The sequence below is a fragment of the Photinus pyralis genome, unplaced genomic scaffold (genome assembly GCF_008802855.1).
Source record: "Photinus pyralis isolate 1611_PpyrPB1 unplaced genomic scaffold, Ppyr1.3 Ppyr1.4_LG10, whole genome shotgun sequence".
NCBI lineage: Eukaryota > Metazoa > Arthropoda > Insecta > Coleoptera > Lampyridae > Photinus > Photinus pyralis.
Window position 1 is genome coordinate 2,525,516 of NW_022170250.1, and position 20,747 is coordinate 2,546,262.

General features: G+C 35.1%; 1 pseudogene; it reads right to left on the reverse strand.

The window, feature by feature from the left end:
• Positions 1-17,704: 17,704 nt before the first annotated feature.
• LOC116161432 lies at positions 17,705-18,725 on the reverse strand (annotated as a pseudogene).
• Between the last annotated feature and the right edge of the window lie 2,022 nt (positions 18,726-20,747).

A 20,747-nucleotide genomic window follows, 5' to 3' on the forward strand; every position in this document is an offset into this window, starting at 1 on the left:
AACGAACATAATGATGGCTTCAAAAACTATTTCAATAATTATCCCTCAAATTACAGCCCTGCAACGCAAAAGCAGTAATTTATACAAACGTCGCTTGTTTATTAATTACATGGGATAGTAATCTGAAAATACAAACTAAATTATGTATAGTGCCGGTCAACTTCATAAGTAAGACAATTACAAATCAATATTGACCTGACGATCGCTCACATTACAATTTTTTTATATTCTAACGGTGTTTTCTTCTTTAAAACATGAATGCTTTCGGTTTTTGGGTCATTTATTACGCAATTCATAGCAGGAATAAATTAGAATAAGGCTGAACTCTTGAATCAGTGACATTTCCTTCTTTTATTATTCTTAAACATTTTTGATCTGAATTCTTGATAGAAATGCCACTATACATAAACGATAGTATCGTATTGTTTTCACCCTTATCAAAGAAACATTGGTATGGGCACCTTCCTCACATTAAGAATGATAATTCGATTAGAATCTCCTATTTTATATGTAATTGGATTGGTGTTATCTTGCGTTTGTGTTCGGATCGTAATTATTGTAAGCCAACCTTTTCTTTCTCTCCACCGTGTTCACCTTAAATGTTTATAAATACGAAGTAAGAAAATACTATTTCCAACAATAATTAGAACTCAGGGAGTAAACGCCTTTAGCAAAAAATTAAACAAATTACCTTCTTACAAAAGAGGCTTGCACGTTGTAACGTGAGGTGGCACTGCTTTTACTTGAACTCCGCCACATAAACGGCCACCCAGCCCAGAGCTTGAGATTCCCTACAGCGGTTGGTTCGTATGGGCATAAAATCTTCGTAGCTTCCTCGTATGATTGAGCGCCACCCAGTTTCATGAAATGCTTTCCCTGAGAAGATACCAAAGTTATTAAATTAAAAATTGAATATAAACCCCCAATCCCCTAATTCAATAATGATCAACCACCTTAATTTAGAGAATTCATAATAAGTTCCCTTTCCAATTTTATAAAATAACTCCGAGATATCTGCCTCAAAAGGGAAAATTCGGACATCAACCAAATTTTATGGCTGGGTGGTTTTAAAAAATTTGTAAAATAATTTTAAATCTAATTAACCCTAACTAACAGAGTTATGGAAAAGCAATTGGAAAAGGTTATAGCGTTTTTCATAGATTTAGAAGCAGCGTGTGACAGAGTGGAAAATGGAAAATGATGGAAGAGGGAGAATCTAAAGGACAGAATAAAGAACGTAAGAGGTCTTAATTGTTTTGGACATATAAAGGACTGAGACATTGGAACCAGGGAAAACATATTAAGATAGGATCAAAGTAGAGGGATCGTAGTGGGAAGAAGGAAGATATGGTCGCTGGCATACGTAGACGACACAGTAATAATGGACACAAAGGTAGAACAGATCAAGGAAATGATGGAAAGAATGAAGAGATATTGGGAAAGAAAGGGAATATTGTAAAATATCGGAAGGTTTGGGAAGAGGTGAGAAAAGGGATGTACACTGGAAGGAAAATTTAGAGAAAGTTAAATACTTAGGGTACCAAATACAAAGAAATAATAATAATACGCAGGTAAGAGAACTAAGAAACAAGGGAGAAATGGTGATGAGACAGGTGTGGAGAATAGGAGAGAGGAGTTTCAAAAATGACTTTAATACAATGGTGAAAGGGATTCTGTGTACGAGATGGAGGTGGAAGCAATGGGATGAAACTGAGAGAATGTAAAGAAGCATTGGGGCTAAACGGAAAGACACCAAATAATATGTTAGAAGAGGAAACAAACATGGAGGAGATAAGGATAGCGTCGGGGTGCAACACGGTAAGATTGGAGGAAAGGAGTATCGTTAGTAGTTAAGCACCCTCCTCCTAACATCATGCTTAATAACCAAAATGGCGTAAGACACTACTACAGGGGAGGATCAACTAACCAACTAGTGATAGTCCCTGATTTTGTGATTGTCATCTAATTAAGCAATGCCTTCATTATATTGTTATGCTGATGAGAATCAAGTAACACCGTTTCCTTGGGAAAGCTTTTCACAATGCGCCACTTGAAGTAGCCAACGAAGAAGTCGAAGTCTCTTTTTATTACTTCGTGACTCATGATTATGTTGTGTCCCCTTAGGGATATGACTAATTGAAAAAATTAAAAGGTTTCCATTCTACCAAAAATTTGTTTGAAAAGTTCATTCCATATCACGTTTCGCCGTGACAGATGTCAAGTATAATATCGGAAAGCAAATTGCTTTACGCTTTATCTGTTTTGCCACAGAACAAGGTATTCTCAAGCAGTAAAAAAGGGTGCGACCCTTATGATTTATGTAAATTTTATAAAGCTACTTATTGATGTGGGTCGCCGGAAAAGCGTTCCCATTCAAAAATATTACACAACGAAGAACGTAATAAGCCATTTCGGCACATTACCGGCATGCAATCTTAATTTCGAGATTGTGAATTTGCCAAATGAAAATGTTTTATTAATTGTTTCAGAAGTCTTCGTCCTATTTATCCCAGTTGTATAGTACGAAACAGTCTGATGTGATTAACGATTATGTAATGTATTTTAGAAGGCTTTAGGAGAAATAGGATTTGGCATGGTTAATTAGGAAATATTGTGAGAATGTGCTGTCTTTACTTTCGTTTGTAGTGAGACAAGAAGGAGCCACCCGTATTTCCATTTAACTTTGAATGTTTCAACACATTTCTATAGACGTTTACTTTTGCTTTTAATTAACTTGTTGTAATGCTTTCATTCACTTATTCTACCCTTACAATTATTCTGTGTTTCGGTGTGATTCTGATAATCCGGAACCATTTTCTGAGTAGGCTATATCTAAATTGTAACATTTCTAGGTGATAAGTAAGACGTCTGCACTGATTGGCCACTTGACGGTTGTTATATTTACAAAGTCTGAAATTTTCATGTGTCGGGCGTCGACGTAATTGGTCATTGGCCCATTTTACGATTGGTTACCTTACTAACTACATTTTGTCCTTTAGGTTAATTCCTCTGAGAAAATTGTTCCTACGTCGTAACATATCTTTGATTTCCATTCCCAAGCGCAGCTGTTGTTCTCGGACCATTTGATATATACCACATTCTACCCTGAAGTAGATACTCGTGGGTTAACTTTGACAAAGGCGGCAAATAATGGATCTACAGAGATTTAGAGCTTTCAAAATTATTTTTAATATTTTTGAGGTTTCTATCGCAATCTCATTTGCCAAACTCTTATTATTTCATCCTTCAGTTCTTTGTGCATGTCGTCAACAGTAATAGCAATATCCGCATCGGGTGAACTTCAGATATTGCGCTTGATCATTGCTAGGTTTGCCAACATGAATGGGGGTTCAAAGAAGTGTTACTACTTGACCGATGAATCTTTGGTAGATATGTAGGCTAAGAATTCGGCTCACACATAACATTATTTAGTAATCCGTTTTCAATAGCTATAATGGCAACATATGTGTTGGGAAAGTATCGGCAGCGCCTGCCAAATACCGACGAAATCTGTAAAAATCGTTTTCGTATCTCGCCAATTAGAAGAGATATTGAGGTCTACGAATTATCTTGAACACACTGTATAATTATGGTAAATAACAAATACATTTTAAGAAATTACAAACATGTAAGTAGTAACGATAATTAACGAACCTCAATATAATATAGTAAACCATATACGATCGGAAATACAAAATTTAGTCTTCTAGTGTTAAAAAAGTTAAACCGTTTGACCCAGGAATAGTAATTCGAGAAAGTTCTGAATTTGTGTGAAAAATTAGTGTCTTTTTTTATGGAAGCAGAAAAAATATATAACGTTCCGGATAGCGCCATAAGGGTTTCTTCTTTGTGCTAATAGCGCATAAACAAGTTTGACGAAATTCGTGTATCAAAAATCAAAGAAGAAATCCGGATTTCGGATAGCGCCAATTAACTAAGAATTAAATCGAACACTATATTCAGTAAATTTGATGTTTGTAAAAAGTTGCACAAGGTGACGAAAGTTCCTGTTCAATAATAAAACTAAAACAACTCCAACTATTCGTTATCCTCAAAAATTTTCCGCGGCGTTGAATCGTTATTATTTAAATATATTGCTTTTAGTATTATTACGCGATCTATGTATTTCCTCTGTAAATCCGTTTAGGTGAGATGTAGTTAGTTGAGTGTTATAGGTTTCACTTACAATAGTTCTTTATTTTTGCCACTAGAGGTCACGTTGTGTACCTTTCTGCACATAATTCTATTCTTTCTCTCTAAATTTCTTGAATAACTTGCAGGTATTACAATAGAATTTAAAGCAGCTACTAATATAGTGTGTTCTACCAAAATGTTCGGGCTTGGAGCATTTGTCGTCTTTTTGTTAGAAACGGTTAACGACGATAAAACTTGACTTTCATGTACTTGTTCCCAAAAATCCAACACAATTCATCTTCAGTTATAATTAGAAATTTATCTATGCCAATATCAACCTCTATGCTAGATTACATAAACAATAACTTACTGTAGTCGAAGAATATCTGAAATCGATGGCAATTTAATTCAAAAGACTATACCAATTGGTTTCCAAACTTTACAGATAATAATTGAAAATATATGAGTCTTACTCAAAAACAAAATTTAAATTCAAAAGTACTTTACAAAAAGGATGAACTCGTAGTCAGAAAATACTTGGAGATAAAATTGTTTGAATGACTAACACAAACAAATACATTAATTACAAATTAGCTGTATCGAAAACATAAACAAACGTTAAAGCTCACGGGGTGTCGCGTAAATTAAAATATTATTAACTTTGCACTCGCAGCCGTTTGCGGGCTCAGAAAGGGTACTATCTGCCTAATAAAATACAATAAAAACCCGGCATATAAACTGCGAGATTAAAAAATCTAACGTTTGTCACATCAAGCGATTCGAATACTGTAAATCGTAATAGAAACAAATATTTAAAATGACTAGCAAAAGCAAAATTTTGTTCGATGACGACCTGTCGATATAAACGGAAATTCAGGAAACTAATCGTTAATTTTAATCAAGAAAACTCCTCTACAAAGTAAAATATTTAGATTTCTATACAGCAAAAATAAGCTAATTGATTTAAAAGGTAAAGGTAAATTAGCACTAGCAAATTCTTCGTAGATATCGGTTATAGGAGTCTCGTAAGTTTTCGATGCACCTCGCAATACTGATATTTTACAAAAGAGGTACAATACTTGTAGTTATAAATTAGGTTTTTAGTTAATAATTTCGATGTAAATTCGTAGAGCAAATATCACCAAATAACTCGAAACTCAAAATGGCGGTTGCACAGAAAAATGCGATGTCATCCAAGTTAGATAGGTATTTATTCCACAATGGATATCGACGTAGATAGTAATATAGCAATGTTCAATGAAGAAATGAATATATGCAAAGGGCTCTAAAAGAATATACGTGTTAAAATAATGCTGCGTAATTAAAATGGGTACGTACAGTGGTAAATATAAATCCACTAAGCGTATTCAGTGGAGCAAGCCAACAACTACACCAAAAAGAGAAAAACTCCAAAGAAAATTATTTAACAGCCAATACAAAAAGCTCTTTTTTAAGTAATGACGAAGTAAAGTGATGGCGTATTAAACTTCTTTTACAAGTAACCACTGTGAGAGCATCTTCTCTAAAAAAAGAACTGAAGTGCAGCTTGTACGCAAACCAGAATTAAAAAAGAAAGGATAGAGTTATATGCAGTAAGATACTTAGCATAAATTCTAGTGAAAAAAGAAAGAACTAAGATAAATGCAACGACCTCTAGCGGGACCAAGAAAACTGAGTACAACGAGCTTACACGGGAAATACACAGATGGCATAAAGGGTATTATTTAAAGGAATATTTCAAGTTGTTCTTCCCTACTTAAAGCCGGACATGGACCGAATGTCATTTTATTCTTAAACATTTCCTCCCACATATCGTCCTCTACAGCAGAAAGAGCTTTTATGATATCATCTTCTGAGAAGGCCTTTTTGTATTTCTCATCTTTTTTAACTTTCAGAACCTTTTCATAAAAAATTGGAACAAAATATAAATGTTGTGCCATTTGCATTCATATAGCCACCTCAAAATTGTAGTGATTGGAATGTGGCCAACAATTGCCTATAATAAAGGGGTATAAACTCACAGTTATTGGCCACCTGGTGAATGATTATGAAACTGGAATAAAATTAAGCTCACGCTCCACTCATGTGACCCTCAAAATTGATACAATGAATTCAAATCTCTATATCTATTGAGTAGAAAGTAAAAAATAGGTGCCCACTAGTTTGTAGCTGCCCAAGGAATCATTTTCAGCCCTAAATTTTAGTGAAAATCTACTAAGGAGAACATTTTCAATTCCTCACTCAGGGCGCTAACTTCCTTCACAACTAATCCACGACTTGTGGACATAAAAGGTGGAATTGTCTCATTTATAATTGGGAGGTAGGTGATTTTACAACGATACCAAACAATGGCTCCCTTTTGGTGTTTTGTTTTATGAACCTACCCCACCTCCTCCTCACTGGTTAGTCGTCACGTTGTATACTCCATATCAACCCAATTCAACGCGTAGATTTTTACTATTGACCTGCACCTTCAAAATTGTTGCTGTATGATAATAACCGTGAACGCAATTGCTGAAAAATAGTCGTAGAAGAAATTCATGTCTTACCTAGTGGGAAAAATACCTACTAATCTTATGATAACGTTACGTGATAATTTTTGTCGTTTAACGGTCCTAAAGGTGTGTACTTTCAGTAGCAAAAACCTCGATTTGGGGTGTTGCTCCCAGCAAAATCCGGTTCTTAATCGCATATTAATGACATAATAAAATTCATAACACGCCGCCGAAAGTAACAAGCAATTTGTTTAGTAAGTGTAATTTTATTAGAATCGCACGCTTCAATTAATTTAAATTACTACGTTACAAACACTTTACATAAAATAGAAGTTTCGTGCATCTACATAAAATGAAGGTTTCGTGCATATCGTCACTCCCGCCCTTTATTAATTTGTCTTCCACTAAATATAAATAAGGCGCGTTAATCATTTTTCTAAGCAACACTGAGACAATTTGTCACTGTTGCAGTGTAATGCATATTTTAATATGTACCCTCGTTAGTGGAAGTTTGAGCAGCTGGCCGGACAAGATGGTTAGGCGCATTTTAATTTTATTAACAGTTTTAATTAATCATTGCGATAATCTTAAAATAGGGTGCGAAGAAGGTTTCGCAAATCTTAAATATGCCACTAACAGGTTGTTTCATATGTCAGTATTTCGTAAAGAATTAAACCCACAAATGTCGGAATCCTATTTGAACTTTCAAATTACACTCCCCAAGAAGCCGAGTCTTTTTTCTCGCAAACAACTCAATCAATAAAGAGCGCGCGGTTTTGTCTATTTGCAGTTTGTTTTCCACTATTACTTTTCTCTTTTATTAGCACAATCTCTTCAGCATTAACACAAAGCTAAAGTAAATACTCCTTTCGGTATGTTTTTTTAGCATCCCCATTGGGTAAACGCAGCCCCTGGCTTTCTCAATTATCCAAAAATTACTAACACCGCGCTTGCAGTGGTATTATCCTAAGCAATTCTCGATTGAATCACTGGTAAAAGTGTATAGATAATTGCAGAATAAATTCAGCCACTTAAACGCTTGAAAGGAATCTGTATAGCAATTCAATTAGTGTAATTGGAATGAGAAGCAGCTCTCCCGAATAATTGCTCCGCATTAACAGCCATGTGACTTTTCGATCGGGCAGGGAAAAGGCAAATCAACTTCCCTAGTTTAGCTTTGCTATCAAGAAGGACCTACATTGTGAACCTACTGATAAAATTCAACCCCGTACAAACTCGATTTTTTTTTACATTGAGGTTACGTCTTTAAGCGTGCAAACTGGAATAAAAATCTTGATTTCTTGTTGTTGTAACGTTGATACCACTCCACTGACTTTTTGAATATGTTGTTGTGTAAACAATGTCTTGTAAACAAAAAATAATGACGAAATACACACATTTGAGTTTGTATTTCAGTAGTGTTACTCTTCTTTTTAGAATCGTTTGTAATTACGTGTAGTTTATTTAAATTTAAACCGTGAAATTGCGTGTTCAAATGTATGTAGCATCTGGTTGTTTGCGATAAGAGGTTTTGCCATCAAACGTAAGTTAATTATCGCACGTGATTGGCGCATTATTTGTAAGTGCCGGAAGAAGAGGAATTGGTGTTCCCTTAAATACACGAGACTAGGTGAAAAGGGGACTGCCGCAGCTGCTTCGCGACGGTTGGAAAATAGCGTATGTCTGTTTACAATATTTTTATTCAGGTACTTCATCCTATTTGATTCATTGAAGATGTAGTTTGTTGTTATTATAATAAGTTGTTAAAAAATAGTGAGACTTTTAAACAACAGTCCGTTTTACGAAAACAGTTTAGTCAAGTTTAAGTAAAATAAGCAGTCTTAGTGCACCGTGAAGTCTTCTGTTGAGGTTATCTTGTTGTTAAAAATTAAAAGTTACCGTTCCCACAGTTCATCATCGGATTCAACATGCCAGTTTGTTTCTCATCGAGTTTGAATGTTAAAGAAAAGATGATGTTCTGAAACTGTCCGTGTTTGCGTTGATTTAAGTGCGCCTGTTTATCGCAAACATGTTTACGACCACATTATTTGGGTTTAAGTAATGTTGAGATTTCTTGCTTTTACTTATCGACCACTTGCGTGCGGGGTAATATTTTCAAACAGGCTGTATAACCTTTTCTTCTTCGAGGAATTTTGTTTTAATTTTCTTTTGTGTGTGTCGGAATACATTTCTTATTATTAACCAATTTCTCGTAATTAATGCTGATTTTGTTTGATTTTGGAACGTCACAAGGACTTCCACTCGTATAGTTAGAGTTTTTATCAGTCCCAAAAAAATGGTCAAGTATACTTCTTTTGTTTTAAAATGCAAACCCATGGAGGCCATTGGAGAAAATACGTGTGACGCAATGGATATGTTTTCGAGGCTAGCATTTTGGTGATGATGTACTTGTATAAATTCAGTTATGTTTCGAAAAAGACATATGGAATCCTAGTGTATATTTTAATTTTGTATTCATTTCTGTAGTTTTTACTTCTATCCCAGGTAAAGTTTACTTTGCATTGAAGGAATAGACTTCGTTTTTCAGGAGTTTTGAATTACAAAATAAACAAACTCGGTCGTACTGGCGAATAAATTAACTACCGCTTGATTATTGTATACACTAGGAGAAAATTGAAGTTTATGTTTATTATTCTAAAGTTGGTAACCAAAAAGTTCCGCCAAACGTTCTTTTGCAATTTGGCGCGTTTTCAGAAATAATGAAAACTTGTTCGCTATAACAAAACAATGCCAATTTCTTTTCGCAGAGCTTACAGTAATATCGTAAAGGATTTGTTAAACAAATAAAGAAAGTAGTGTGAAAGTAATAATAAGCGCAAAAGTGCATGCTGGGGATTTTCTCGCATTATTAGAGAATTGCAGTTCCGCGTATATAAATTCAAAGGAAAACTGAACCAACTTTCCACCTACTAATTTCATTTCGTAGCCGTCTTCGACTTATAGGTTTAATATAAAGCTTTTGATCTTCAGGGTCAAAAATGAAGTAGGTACGAGCTATAAAGTGCTCGATTCAGCTAAAGTAGCGTTTTGTGCGTAGAAGAATGCATTGCAATTATGTTGTATCACGAAACTGGTCAACAATACAGCAATTGCATCTGAAATTGAACAATTTTTAGGGTTAGCGCCTAGACCCTACATATAATAGAAATTCTACAGGATATCAAAATTAGAGAGTTGAATTTTTCAATAAATTTGATGATTACCCACCGTCTTTTCTACATCTTCTAATTTGTACGGTGCATTGCTTTCTTAATGGGTTCCGGAAGTCTTAGACTCTGGAGAGTCGTAGATAAAAGGAGTCACTTTATCTCAGTAAAGTTCTAGTTGCAAAAATAGCTGAAATGATGAGATTAATGTGGTCAACCCCTTTATTGCAAAAATCCCATTGATGGTTCATTTCGTTTATTTGGTAATTGCGACCTGACGATGACTTTTGTAATGAGAGATGCTGTTAAATCCAACAACATATCAAAGTATCAGTTGCGTTGGGTCCCTTTTTGAATCGTCAATCTTCGTGGTGGTTTGCGTATTCACATTAAAAGTATTGTTCGTGTTAAAGGTAACCAATAAAAAATTTTTTCTTGAAGATTCTCCCAGGGACTTGTTTGTGTGGTTTGAGGAGCTGCGGGTCACAAAGGAAAGCATGAACGAAATTATGCTAAAATGTACAGACAAATCAAAGTGCGAGAAGACCATACTTTCGCGCTACTCCCCCCGTAAGCCTATCAAGGAATATCCACAGTGACTTATGGCACTACTTCCGCACCCTACCTAGCCGTAAGGACTCTGCAAGAATTAGCAGAAGACGAAGCTGAACAGTTCCCAGAAGCAACGAAATTCGGGGACGGGACTTCTACATGGGCGACTTAATCACGGGGTCGTACAATCAATTGATCGAGTTGTTGAGACCAGTAGGGTTCAAACTTAGGGAGTAAAAAAGTAATTGCTTTCCACCCTACACAAGGGGAAAAGGAGACAAAAAAGACCCTATAGGTGCCGATCCAAGATGTCTTTCGGTTCAAAGTAGGAGACTCCGGAGAACACACTTAGCAAAGGAAGGGTCCTCTCCAAGATCGGTAGATTATATGACCCACTAGGCTGGCTAGCCCCCATGGTAATACGGGCTAAACTGCTCAAACAAACCTTCCCTAACCAGCCCGGGTCACACGGTCCCAGACTTCCGTAGACAGCAAATGAGATTTGATCGGATTATGAAACTTATCGAGAACACACGTGCCGAACTGGATGAGGAACTTTCCAACAAATGTCCTACGAGCTAAAGAAGATTCCAGAGGTGAAGTAGTCCCTATTACTGGAAGATTACCAATGCGAGGAAAGATATCAGGAATCAACAACAGGGAATATAGACAACACCTATACCATAGCCTTCCACTCGCCTTCTACAGAGGGAATCCAGTTTCAAGGTTTTTCTGTGAAAGTATGAAGAGCTAACACATATTATGGAGACTCCGGCAAAATCCTACATTCCCCGCCATGCGGTGTTACAAAAGGAAAGCTCCACCACAAAACTACGAGTTGTCTTTGACGCCTCGGCCACTTCCAGTTCAAGAAAAATCCAGAACGAAATGCTGGTACAAAAATACCAAAGATTTGTATGGAAATGGGCCAATGAAAACCTCCAGGTTAACGGAAAAATCTAAGGTGGACCCGATGAAGTTGAAGAAAACCCTACCACGGTTGCTGGAGCTCGGTGGAGTTGTACTGGCGGCCAAGCCGTTAACGGGAACTAAACAAACCCTCAAGACACTCCTTACTAGATGCAATGAACTGCTAAGAGTAAGGGGCAGATTCACGAATGCAGCCTCCATGTCGACGAAAGATGTCTATGCCAGATCCCTTCAGGGCGGGAACCAACGCGATGAAAATACTGGATACTGCGAACAAAAAATCTGGTAACTGTTGATGTAATGCTTTCAATCTTGAAAAATGCGGACTGTACAGGTCATACAAAAACCGGTCATATGTAATAATATTTCTCGAGGGGGGAACATCCTTCGATACACTGGCAACGAATTTTCTTCAATGCCTGAAAACTCATTAGGGTTACAAGAACGTATGACTTCACCCCGCCATTTTGTAAGAACACCCCCTTCTCCACGTAAGGTGCTTTATACGGACATTTTCGGGAAATACCAAGAAATCTGAATTTCAGAGAAATGAGAACGCACATTTTTCGAAAAAACAAAATTGAATTCACTCCTTGGTTCGATTTGGATGATCGGAAGTCGAGGACGTGGGAACAGTTCCTGTGCTATGCCCTTTTTAACCACCCTACAAATTAACGTTGACAGCTTGAAGCGTCATTTCTCTTCCGAATAGAGTTAAGTGGAAGAGTAGGTAAGGACTTTTCCACACCTGAACTTCGCCCTTGTTTTTTTCTGATGAATTATTGTTTAATGAATTAATTCTATCAGACAAGTCGATTATTTCATAAACGATAAAGAGATTTCTGTGTTTTCCATATTACAGATATGACCAATAAAAGTAAAATAATTATGACTTGATGTCAAACTGACGTTGCCTAAACGGTTTTATTTACGTCATCTACGCCATTGTACCCAAAAATGACGTCACAGTAACGAATCCCATTGTTAAAAGTTTTCTTAAATGTAATTTTAAACGGCGAAAATATTTTCCAGTCGTTTTTCTTGCGGCAGAATTTATATGATGAATGGGGTTTCGTTGTGGGGAGAGAGCATTAAATTTGTCAATAAGCGCGAATGTATTTTTTTTAGTTCCGGTATTTATAAAAAGAACTTCAATTGTCGACGCAACGTAGAACTGTGGATGGTTGAAACGTCTGCGTCTGTTCAGAAATGCTTTTTCCTTTAGCCTTTGTGAGCCACCGGCACTCTCTGCAGTTTCACGTCGCCAGTGTCAACACGGAAACTCCCCAAGCGGACGGGTACGCTTACTTTTTGCACGGACTGTTTGCGTTGCTGCCTTAACCTTTTGTATACATAATATTTATTTCTAACATACTCCTCGGGCCGTTACTTAAATATGATTTACAATGATCAAACCTTGCTTTTAGCAAACGATGTGGTTTCTTTTTACTGTTTTGACATAATGCGAAAAATTTTCAATTTCCCAATGGACTTCTATACAAGAATTCTGTGTCGTAAAAATGAGAGCACTTTGCAACTTAAAGTCTAATCGTGTATTGCAGCATTTCTAATGTTTCCTCGACATTTTTCACGTCCCAACAATTTATTATCTGTATCCAAATTAATACAAACTAAGCTGCAAGTGAATAATTGGAAGTAAATCTTTTACATAGAGGTAGAGTTACGTCTTATAACTGCTCGGGTAACCTATAGGTGAGGAGTTTTGTTTTCGCAGTAGTTCAGTAAATCTTCTACTGTCGAGCAGCTCTCAAGTCTCCTTAGGTTACCTTTTGACGTTTTTACGCTTCCCGTGTTAAGCTTGATTTTCTTATTTGACATAAGGACACGCGAACTGTTTGAATGTGTCTTTATTTCTTTAAGAAAACAAATTAAAATGAAAAAAAAAATCGAATCATCATCCTGTCTGTGGGAAATACAGTCAATATTGTGTGTAAAAATAGAACACTCCCATTGTAAAGAACTATATTGAGTACAATACAATAGTCCAATAATCTCCTCGCGGTACCACATTCCTGGTGAAGATGTACTACTGTAAGCGGTCAGTGATATCACTACGCGTTCACATGTGCAACGAAAATTTTGCCTGAATACACCCCTCCGTTGGTAAATATGGAAAATTCTATCATCATCTACTTCATGGAAAAATGTTTCAAATAATAGTTATTTGGTCTTTCATTTTCAACACATCGCGATTCTTAAGTGTTTCCATTTCTTAAATGTAATCACGCTGGTTTTTTTTGAAGTTGTATGAAGAGTCTGATATAATTAAATCCTGTAATTTAAGAACACATAATTTTTATCTACTGCACTTTCGTTTTGAGAAAATAAGAATAGGTAACTGAAACGTCTTTTGTGGAGTAAGTAAATACCAAATAGTTGTTATAGTATATCAACAATATTATGTGTAATATTCGCTACTTTTGAGACGCTCTTAATATTAAAACAGAATCAACATAATATACCGTACACAAACAAAGTGATAAGTCTAAAGTTAAAAATATTTACATTATAAGATCAAGATGAAAATAGAAAAAGGAAGTAATTTTAACGCTCCCTTACATAAAGATTTCGTAATGAAGACACATAAAAAATTGTTCTTTATTTCTTTAGTTGAAAAGGGTGACAAAGGAAACGAATTAAATTTATTTTAGACAAAACGAGTATGTATAAATGACAATAGATTTCATAGATGGCACTAAATTTGGATAATTAATTAAGATAATATTATAATTAAAGGTAAATTTGAAAAGACCCCGTTAACACAAATTGCACTTCATAAAGAAACAATAAGAGAAATATCGTAATGATATTCTTTCTATTATTTCTGGAAGATGAATAGGGTTTATTACAAGGTAAAAGTAATTAGGTCCGAAAAATCAGGTTTAAGTACGTATGACCACAACTAATTAGAACTTTAACGCCTGTATAGTATCTTCATTCTTGAACGTTTGACAGAGTGGTATTTTAAAATTTATCTGAACACGGGTTTTGATTTTGTGTATACTTTTTTTTAATTTTAAAAAATTTTATTTCTGGTGGTAGTGTTGTGGTGGTGTTCAGAAAAGATCAGTTTCCAGTTTTCTTAGAACCTGTTTTACGTTTCTTTGACTACATATTGCTATATGTTGATTATTGGTGACTGAGTAAAATTACACTAACTGTTTATTTTTTTGCGTTATCTTTGCTACAACTATAGTAGTGAATGAACTTAAAAGTTTCTTTTTGATTTTCTTACTCTTATTTATTTTATAGTTTGAAAAGATACATGGAAAAATTCTGGCAATTTTTTAAGAGATTGTTAATAATCAAAACAGTAAAGCTTTTAAAAATCTTGGCCCGTTTTAGGAACAGGTCGATATTGATGATTTTTTCTTTTAAATGTTTGTAATTATTAAGTAGCTATATACTTCCTTTTTAATTTTTGTATGGCATACCTAGTACTAAAGCAAAACCCTTAGCATTGGTAATTGCGCAACAAGGAAGCTAGGACATCATTGGAAAGGCCTTCCTTCTCTGAATTTGGTGAGACTATAATTTTTTAGATTTGATATTTTCGAAATATTTTAAAAGTAAGTTGAGGGCGCGCTGTTGTTTACGTCATTGAAAGGATTTGTGGCCAATCACTATGTAATAGAAGCTAATGCGATCGTGCGTCAAAATTATGAAGTTGCAAGTGGTATAAAAAAGAGAAAACTTGTACCTGCAACGTCGAATGCGCTGGAAATGAAACAACTAAACCAAAAAAATTACATATCCGAATTCAGAGATGGGCGACTTTACCAACGATGCATCATTTATGATTTTAAGGGTTGCACTGTCAGCGATGCGAGACAAAGACATTAGTGAGCAAGTTTTATCTTAAACACTGTTTCCTTCCATGATCAATTTGACGTGCCAAAGCGTTTTTTGAAAATTATTTTAATTTACAGAAATAGCTATGTATCGTTTCTAATGCACCACTGTATATTATTTAGCTTCGGAGAAATAACACCAAAATCTCCCCATAAAAATTGTTATAATAATAAATGGGTAGATTTTGGTGTTATTTCTCCGAAGCTTCTTAAGCACCCCATTGAGAGTCGTGGATCTTCACAATTTCAGTATATTACTTAAATAATATCCATATAAAGATCAATTTTTTCACGATATTTATCAACATTTTTTGCTTTTTTCGTTACTTTACAGTTCTTATCTCTTTAATTTTACGGAAACTTTCAAAAATCTATTTGTTTTACGTTCAAATATGATTATAATTTACTTGAGATTCTTTTAAGACAATACATACGTATTTCGTTATGTGTCCTTTAAATGGACGACATCGAAGGTTAGAGAACTAGGGAACTTAACTTGCCGCTATTAACAAATAATAATTGTTAAAATTTTATTTAGACTTTCATATTCCTATTGCAATATTGTTTATACGTGCTAATCCCAATGAAAAAAACCTTGATTGTGAATTGGTACAATAAAACTGGGTAAATAGGTTTAAGAAATGTCAGGTGACAGTTTTACTGATAGACCGATACCAGCGTTTAGCAGCATCCGTCTACTTGTGAACATGAGTGCATGGACAATTTACATCACAGATGAGTGTCTTTTTACCTTTTTTTGTTTTTTTTTTTAAATGAATTTTCATTCATGGTACCTTTAGCAAGTGTTCTCATGTTTAATACGGAGATTACAATAAAATAAATACTAAATTCCAGATTTTGAGTGGATGCTATTAAAGTGACCTAAAATCTCTACTGCTTTGATATGGTTCATTCCATTTAAAAAGGTACATAGCATTGTACGTATGAATTCTTGCCTCATAAATACTATTAAAATAATTATTCCTCTACAAATTGTATGGCTATTGTTTAACCAACATAAATATTTAAGTGCCACATTAAAATTCCAAAATCAAGAAAAATATCATCAAAAATGGACTTGTCCCTGAGGCTAAAAGTTGAAATTTGATTTATTACAAAAAGTTGATAATGGATATGAGATTTAGGCGGTGCAAACTATACGGGGCGCGTAACAATGGAGTTCGGTACAAGGAAAAGGGGAAAGAGATACATAACCTATGAAGGATACATCTCTTTGCTAAGAACCTTCAACTCCAAAACTGCTCATCATGGCTGTGTCGAGCGAGAAGAGCAAAGAAGGTTCCATCAGCTCTTAGTTTAACATGCAATGCCACGATGGCAAGGTAAGTATAAACCGAGCATTGATTTTGGAAGTGCAGATGTCCAGTTTCAAAGCCCTTAATTGGGTATTTTATTAGTTAGGATATCGTCTTTTGACCTTTTGACTTTTTTATACGTAAGTTTCATCGTTGCTATACCGTCGTCTAATGTTAGTTTTTAGGTTCGGCCCTCCCTTGCAAAAAATTTAGTTTATCAACCTCTTCAAATTTCAATTTTACTCTGGAACCAACCACGGATATGGTCGTTGGCCTTTCCAGTTTTACTGCCCTTTTGGGTTTTTAATTGTTTTCCATTTATTGTAAGTTTCATAGCTATAGTCTCTCCTCAATGATCTCTACCATCTTGTAGATCACCTGAAGATGACCGTTGGTCGAAACATGTAGTGTATCATTTCGTTTTATTAAATTATATGGGAACGGTTTAGAGAACTTTTATTCAATATTAATAAATTATCCCATTTTAGAGTTTGAACACAAAATGGACGTCACGATTCCAAATTATACCTTAATATTGAAAGTATTCAAATTTTAAATGTAGGTAATTACATGCACAAAGTAATTAAACGTGATATTGGTGAGTAATATTGGAGTAAAGGAATCTTTTATGAACATTTGCTTTCTGTTTTTTGCACTTTGACAATTGTATTAATTAGCATAATATGCACCTCGCTCTTTTTAAAAATATGGCTAGGAAAGCCCATATTTGGGGTTTCAGGAAACCTTTGTTAACTAAATTATTTTTTGCTATAGCAATCGCTTCGGTCGCATTGTTTCACTCTACCGCCATTTCATAAGTTGAGATGAATTTAACATGAGGTATATTCTATTAAAAATTTATTTCGGTGATTTTGCGTGTTGTAACTTGGAGGAAATAAAACTCATCGGATTGCGCTCTATTTGCTCTATACTGCATTTATATTTCTATATTCAAGGATACCCACCTATGTACATGATAATGATAACGTATACAGGTACATTTATCACACCTTCACCCTTATTTGCAAACTTCCTTAACTAAATACAAATTCTTATTTACATCAAAAAGAGAACAACAAAATTTTATTTTCTAGGACGCAATTGATATCGTTCCTGTACAACTGGTTGGGATTGTACTAAATCTACGTCAACTTATCACTTACGATGACGTACTAGGTCCACTATCAACATCGACGCACACTGTCTTATCGGTGAGGTCGGGAACAACTTGTGACGTACTAGGTGACATCTACCTCCACTTTTACCTCTTCGTCGTTCTTGTTCCATGTTGAAACCAAAAATGAATTTTTGTTATTATTATTCTTTTCAATCACTCGAATTTGGTCCGAATGTCTAATTACATTTTTTCCTGTAGATGTTTCAACATCGAACAAGACGGACCCTCGCTTGTTGGCAATTTTCCCGAACATTCCCACGGGATGGGTAGGTGTAGTATAATCTTTAATAATGACCTTATCACCTACCTCAATAACTTTATTTCTTCCGCCAAAATTTTCTACCTGTTTGATTACCTTTTCCTCGACTGTTCTATAACGATTGGGCATAATTAAATCTAGTCGATTTTTAAGATTCCTGCCAAACATGGCTTTGGCTGGGCTAATTCCTGTACTGCTGTGTTCACTATTGCGATAATCTAGCAAAAAACGACATAAAAAAGTATCCGGATTATGCTTTTCTAAATAAGCCTTCTTTAAAGCTTGCTTAATTTAATTTGACAGCATTTTCCGCTGCTCCATTGCTCTGTGGATGGTAAGGAGGTGTAAACAATTGCCTGATGCCATTATTTTTCAAAAACGTTTTGAAATCTGAGGATGTAAACGGTGGGCCGTTATCTGAGACTACCGAGTCTGGCCACCCTAACTGACTAAATAATTTCATCAGCTTCGAAGCAATGTTGTCAGCTGTAGTGGAATTAACCTTAATAACTTCCAACCACTTTGTGTGAGCATCTATGACAATTAAGTACTTTTGTCCATTTAGCGGACCCAAGAAATCTATATGTAACCTGGACCAAGGTCGATGTGCAATCGGCCACGGATTTAATGTAGTTCTTGAAACATTTGGCCTTATTGTACTACAAACCATACATCGTTTGCACATTTGTTCGATGTCATAATCGATATTGGGCCACCATACATATGATCTCGCCAAAGACTTACATTTATTAATTCCTAAATGACTTAAGTGTAATTCTTTTAAGATATTTGGTCGCAATTGTTGAGGTATTATTATGCGATAACCCCATAGTACGATATGAATCTCATTTAATTTGTGCTTTTCATAAAACGTTGCGAATTCTTTATCCAAGTTGTCCTTATGCGGCCACCCATGTAAACAAAATCCTATAATTCTGTTTAATACAGGATCTCTCTTACATTCGGCTGCAATATCCTGATGATTAATTGGAATATTTTCCTCTATGTACAAAATGTGTCCCAAATCAACTTCATCCCTTACGTTAATTTCTATTGGCAATCTGGATAAAGCATCAGCATTACCATTACTTTCGGAATTTATGAATTTGATTTTAAAATTATATGTAGATAAAATGACACTCCAGCGTTGTAATCGACTGGCAGCAAAAATTGGAATTCCCTTTTTATCCCCGAAAATACTAATCAAGGGTTTATGATCAGTTAGTAATGTAAAGCTTCTACCGTATAAGAATTGATGAAATTTCTTAACGCCATATACAATTGCTAGAGCCTCTTTATCAATTTGGGAATAAGATTTTTCCGCCGACGATAATGTACGTGATGCGTACGCTATGGGTTTTACGTCCCCGTTATCAAATTTATGCGATATGACCGCTGCGATGCCATAAGCACTCGCATCAACTGCTAAAATAATCGGCAATTGGGGGTTGTAATGCACTAACACTTTAGATGACATTAATTGTGATTTAATTTTTTCAAATGCTCTTTGTTGAGCTGTTTGCCATTGAAATGGCTCGTTTTTCCTTAATAATTTATATAAAGGATACAAAATATAAGTGATACCTGGTAAAAACTTGGCGTAATAATTTACTAAGCCTAAAAATGCCCTCAACTGTGAACTGAGTCACATTTTGCGGTACCTTTACCTTTTTAATGGCTTCCATCTTGATCGGATCAGTGTGTATACCTTCTTTGTCGACTATGAACCCTAAGTACTGAATTTGTGTCGTTGCGAACGAACATTTATTTACTTGAATTTTTAAATTAACTTGGCTTAATTTGTGGAATACCTCCATAAGTGTTTTAATATGGGTTCCTTCGTTCTCCGATGCGATCAAGATGTCATCCAAAAATATTACCACATTGTCGATGCCAGCAAAAATATTTTCAATGAGTTGTTGAAAAATACCTGGGCTGGATGCTACCCCATATGGCAACCTGTTATATTGAAACAGACCCTTATGGGTATTTATAGTGACCAATTTTTTTGATTCGTCGTCTAATTCAATCTGCGCATACGCCTGCGAAAGATCTATCTTACTAAAAATCGCGCAATTTTTTAATGACACCAATAAATCGTCAATTTGAGGAACGGGGTATTTATTGATATGAAGATGGGGATTTAAGGTTATTTTAAAATCGCCACAGATTCTCACTTGGCCATTTTTTTTAAGAACCGGGACAATTGGAGTTGCCCACTCGCTACTATTAACGGGATTTAAAATATCCAATTTGATTAAATTGTTTAATTCCTCCTCCACTTTACAGGTTAGAGCAAATGGTAACGGACGTGCTTTGCGATAAATCGGAACCGTGTTTTCTTTTAAATACAATTTAGCCTTTCCTCCATTAAACTTACCCAAATCGTTATCAAACACGCCGGGAAATTTATCAATTAACATTTTTGAAATCCTGTTCGGTTGATTATCAATATGAAAAATGTTATCAATCGAAATATTAACCTTTTTTAACCAATCTCTGCCAATAAGCGGAGGTCCCCCATTTCTTATAACAAATAATTTCAAATTATTTACAGTTGTGTTGTCATACGTGACATTGACTACACAATATCCGATACATTTAATATCGTTGCCATTATAACTTTTTAAATGGATATCTGAATTTATAAGATTACATTGCGAAAAATGTTGCAAATAAAATTTATCAGAAATCGCCGAAATTCCTGACCCTGTGTCAACTTCCATTGTGATCCATTTATTATTTACCTGTATGCACATTTTTATAGGCTGGTTATTTATCGAGGCAATCGTGAAAATGTTTAAATCATTTAAATCTAAATCCGACTACTCTAATGAATCATTAA